Source organism: Prionailurus bengalensis, chromosome B4 (genome assembly GCF_016509475.1).
Source record: "Prionailurus bengalensis isolate Pbe53 chromosome B4, Fcat_Pben_1.1_paternal_pri, whole genome shotgun sequence".
Taxonomy (NCBI): domain Eukaryota; kingdom Metazoa; phylum Chordata; class Mammalia; order Carnivora; family Felidae; genus Prionailurus; species Prionailurus bengalensis.
The window spans coordinates 86,440,875-86,446,420 of record NC_057358.1 but is presented as its reverse complement, the minus strand read 5'-3'; the positions used below and the strand labels follow the sequence as shown (position 1 = coordinate 86,446,420).

The following is a 5,546-nucleotide window of genomic DNA, read 5'->3' as shown; positions in this document are numbered from 1 at the left end:
CTAATTATCTTTGCTTTATTGATTTCTAGCTTAATCACACTGTGCTTAGAGAGCATTGTCATGATTTAAATAGCTTTAGTTATCTTGATACCTGCTTAGGAGCCCAATGTATGGTCAATTTTGGTAACCATTCCACGTGCACTCAAGTAAAACTGTATGCTGCTGTTCTTTGACTCAGTGCTTTCCATGTTTTCTTAAATTGTTAGATTTACTGGTTCTGTGCCTTCCAAATCTGTATTTTTATTGATGTTCTGATTGTTCTAATAATCACAGCAAGGGATGTGTTAGAAACATCCATTAAGTCTGTAAATTTGTTCTTCTAGTTATACCTAAATTATATCTTATGTATTCTACTGGCTATGTTTTTAGATGCATGCATGTTTAGAATTGTTGTATGTATCCAATAGGTATTAACAGATTTATCAAATAAAGTATTTCTCTGGGTCTAATAGTAATTCATAGTTTTTACCTGCTTTTAGCACAGTGACACCTTTATTACTCATATTTCCATGCTATAGTCTTTTAAAGTTCAGAGTTCTTATGTTTATTTATCTAGCTGGGATTGGGGGATGGGGCAAGCATATGGTGCTCTACTACTCGATCATTTTAATTCCTCCTCAGAGTTCTTATGTTTAAAGTATGCCTCTTATGCATCTATTTGACAGATTTGGAGTAGTCACTTTCTGCTGCTAAGGCTTCCACTAGAGATGCAAGAAAAAAGTGTCCTCATGCTTTGTGTCTGTCTGAGTGTGGCAGTCAAGATTGAATGGGGCAATACAGGGGGAAAATAATGCAATAAAATATTTTAATAAAGCATGTCTCTTGTGAGCAATGTAGTTTTTTTTTTTTAAGTTGGACAATTTTTTTAAGTGGATAATTTAGCCCATTTTAAATTAAAGTAATTACCTTATTATCCAAGTAAATAACAAAGTAATTACTGGATGATAATTACGTAATATAATTGTGTTTATATTCAACACTGCAATATCCCACACACCACACCCTACAGGAAGACCACATGAGGATGAACATTTACTATTTACAGGAGCTGTGCCAACAGAATGCCAACTTAGCCTCTGCGGCTCCAGGCTAGGCTAAGAACCAGCTTTGTTTCAAAGTGCAGTTTCCCTGTGAGGGTGACTGCAGGTTAGTGGCACAGGGCTCTGGGTTTCAGGTCAAGAAAGCAGACATGCATCTTAGTCTAGATGCCTATCCCCTGCCAGCATTATGTCTTAAATTGTATTTCTTGTTCATATACACTTTTTCTTGTTTTGGGTTTCATTTGTTTACTATTTTAAGCACCACAACAGCCATTCTGGATTCATTGACGTTTGACAGAAATACCTTCTCTCTTATTTTTATGTATGTATTTTTCATTTCTTTTTTTTTCCTTTTCTGTACTTCTGTCTGAATATTTTTTTTACCCACTTACCTACTGCCTACAATATTTTTCCTTCTGCTTTATCCATCGTTAAGCCAAAATAAGAATTTTTAATTCCCATTGTTGATTTTATTGTTATTGTTGTTTTATTGTTGTAGAACCAGTAAATCTACTACAGGAAAGAAACAAATGAGTTTATCTTAATATATCATTCTCTGTTAAAATTCTCCAAGTTGCTATCTGTTCTCTGGAACTATTAATCACAGTAATTTGACAGTCTATGTGTACTAATTCTATAATTGGTCACACCAATGGTCTATTTGTCTTGTATACTTTAATTATTGCCTTTTCATTCCTTCCCTCTCATTTGGGCTTGTATAGTGGCATATCTGTTAATTTTATATTGAATAAAGGACATTTTAACTAAAGAATTACAGTCCCTACATAATATTAATTTCATCAAGAAACCATTAATTTATTATGTTACATGCTATTCCATTATATCCAGCTGACTTTTTTCTTTACATTTTTTGTGTTTTATAGAATTACAGGTTATATCTCTTCATCATTTAATCATATAATAATTTCTGTTTTTTTACTGTTGCCATTGAGCAATCAGCCATCAAGTAATTTGTAAATCCAAGCAAAGTATTCTCTTTGGTTATTTCTTTTTCAATTAAGTGTGCATTTTTTTAAATAAACATCTGTTGATGTTTATGAAAAGTGATTTTTTTAAAAATATATAGTAGAGGGAGTGCCTGGGTGGCTCAGTCACTTAAGCATCTGACCTTGGTTATGGTCATGATCTCACCCTTTTTGAGTTCAAGCCCCCTGCTGGGCTCGCTGTTGTTGGCAGTCCCACAGTCCACTTTGAATACTCTGTATCCCTCTGCCCTCCCCCATTATGCTCTCTCCCTTTCTCTCAAAAATAAACAAATATTTAAAAAATGGTTAAAATGTTAAATTAAGGTAAATAAATAAAAATAAATTAGCAAATATAAACCTAGCTGTTATAAAACTAGTCATATAATAAGGTAATTGTGAACAAAAAATTACACAATACAGGAAAGTATGTATAATCATCTTATCACATAATACTGTATATGTCCAATATAATAAGGAATATTGATATTTCTATATCAAGCAGAAATGTGATCAGATGCATAGGTTTCTTTTTATTTTCTACTTCTACGTTCTTCATGGCTAATATCTAGCCTTCACACTTAGATGAAAACATGGATCCAGGCCACAGGTAACAGAAAATAGAAGAGAAATTCTATTAACTCACAGACAATGCAAGCTAACTACAAATCATATTCTGGATCAGAGTTATAAAGTTAATTTACGTTAAAAATATTCTGGATCAGACTCATGAAGTTATTATTATGTTTAAAAGAGCATAATGGTAAAGACCAAAAATACATGGCAATGGAAATCCTCATTTGGCATACCGTTTTAATCAGTATTGGTAGTTTTAACATTTTCAAGGTCTCTTTTGTTTATTTCCTGCATTAGAGTTACAGTTTCATTATCCGATGTCTCTCTCTCTCTGTGTCTCAATATTATTTGCCTCTTTTCTTGAAGCCCATGCTGCCTCTTGGGCTGGTCAGATTCCAGAGTAATGACTTGTAATCTCCTGGGTGGGAGTTCCAGCACCAGAAGTCTAATGGGGAAAGAAGCCTATGAGTATATTAAAAATATTTTCTTTATCCTCTTGTGATATCATGTTTCTCCCCTCAGGTTCAGAGGATGACATTCTATTCTATTTTTCAGGAACACAGATTATCTTAGATATATGTACGCTTTCATACTTTAATAGAAAAACTTAAAACATTCACAGATTTTATACCCACTGTATATTCTTTTAATTCAAATTACTATAGAAAACTCAAGTCTCCTACTTTATATATATATATATATATATATATATATATATATATATATATATATATAGGGAGAGAGTGCACAAGCAGGGGAGAGGGTTAGAGGAAGAGGGAGAGAACCTTAAGCAGGCTCTACACTCAGCCCTGAGCCCGATGCGGGGCTTGATCCCACTACCCTAGAATCATGACCTAAGCTGAAATTAAGAGTCAGATGCTCAACTGACTGAGGCACCCATGTACCCCTCAAGGCTCCTACTTTAAAGGCAAGTTCCTCAAATATTCCCTGTAACCTATTTTTTCTCAGTTACCATTTTTTTTCTTATATATCAATCTTATTCTCAGCAACTAGGTACTCTTATACGATAACACGTGGTTAAGAATTTTCTAACACTGAGATGTTTTTCATCTTTTCTTATACCTTCAGTGAAGTTATTCTAATAGGAAGTTATCATAGAGTATATTAGGCAAGGTTGTCTTGCTGCCATTTTAATCAAGGAATGAATGCATATATATATATATATATATATATATATATATATATATACACACACACACACACACACACACACACACATAGTTTATGTCTATGACATTTTTAAAATATTGGTTTTGGGTTTCTCAATAAATTCATATTTTATATATAATTTTTATTTTTTATTTGTATTTTCTTTTACTTTTGGATAGGATATTTTATTATTTTTTATTTTATTATTAGTTTTTTATTTATTTAATATGAAATTTATTGCCAAATTGGTTTCCATATAACACCCAGTGCTCATGCCAACAGGTGCCCTCCTCAATGCCCATCACCCACTTTCCCCTCCCTCTCACACCCATCAACCCTCAGTTTGTTCTCAGTTTTTAAGAGTCTCTTATGGTTTGCCTCTTTCCCTCTCTGTAACTTTTTTTCCCCTTCCCCTTCTACCTTATATATAATTTTTAATCACCATTTCATTGGATTAGATTGCTGCATGTATAAACATATTCAATTAAATAGCTTCTGTTTTTCTCAGCTTGATCATATATCAAAATTTTATTTTTGAAAGATAGCAACCTTCATGAATAATCTTTGTAGTATTCATGCTATGAAGTAAGGGCTCTCATATGTTTTTCTATCAAAATTTACCTTAGTCAAATTTCAAAATATGACCAATATTCTCTTTCTTGCCACTTGATGACAATTGCTATTTCTGAGAGTTCCCAATTTTATGCTTCTGTTTTTCCCATAACGTATATATATTATGTGAAATATAAAATTTTCCTTAAATAAATTTCTAATTTTCCTATGTGTACCTTCTGAGTATAATGTAGGAGAGGTTGCAATTATTGATTAATGTGTTAAATGGGAAACATATGGTCAAAATAGGTGAAAGATTGGACAACTTCAACAGAGAACTAGATTCTATAAAAAATAATTCAGTGAAGACAGTGACATCACCAAAATGGTACAGTAGAAGATGTCAGCTTCCATCTCCCTACAGAGCATAATTAGACAGCTATCCATGAGCAAAGTTCTGGGAGAGACTCAGGGGTCCACTTAAAAAGTTTTAACAACACAGTAAAGCAAAAACACCTGAGGATAAGTTCACAAGGGTAGGACGAACAGTTTCATTTGCCTTCATCATCTCCTGCCCCAGGCCAGCTCTATTTTTCACCAAAACAGAACTCCCAAGACTGAGAGGGCTTCCCTCAGCAGGAAAAGGAGATCAACTTGAGAAAACAGTTTCCTCAACTTCTCAGTGCTCTGCACAAAGTATCTGCTTTGGTCTCAACTCTCTCAAAGACCAGGAAAACTAAACAGCTGGAAACAAGGAACGAACACAGGGGCAAACAGTATCAGCCATATGGCAGGAGTGACAATGGTCCGTCCCAGTAGCCTGTACTGCAGAGGATCATGGCAACCTTTGTCACTTGAGGAGCTCAACAGCCCTTGTGGACAGTTGCAACACCCAGCTTTCATCATTGAGGACTTCTCTTCATAGACCCCAGACTGACCCACAGAGGACCCTCACTACTTTCTCCACTGAGAAAACCAACAGCCAACATAGCCACCATGGACCCTTTGCAGATTTTGCTACTGAAGTTTTTCACCACAGGCTTTCCTGTTTGTAGACACCAGCTGCCTGAGACCTTCCTCACTCCACACAGCTTCTTGTGGACCTGGTACCAGCCCTGACTCCTGTCACTGGCCAGTACCAATGTGTGTGTTTGCAGCTAGTCCCTAAAGCAATGTACGTACAAGCCACTGGCCCTCACTTCTATCACCAGCATCAAATTCTATG

The 5,546-nt window shown here is 34.8% G+C and overlaps 1 non-coding gene across 1 annotated transcript; it reads left to right on the top strand.

Moving 5' to 3' along the window:
* The first annotated feature begins 648 nt into the window (after nucleotides 1-648).
* Nucleotides 649-782, top strand: LOC122474165. Its single transcript, XR_006294846.1, has one exon. It is a non-coding gene; the product is annotated as a small nucleolar RNA SNORA31 (small nucleolar RNA).
* Nucleotides 783-5,546: the final 4,764 nt, after the last annotated feature.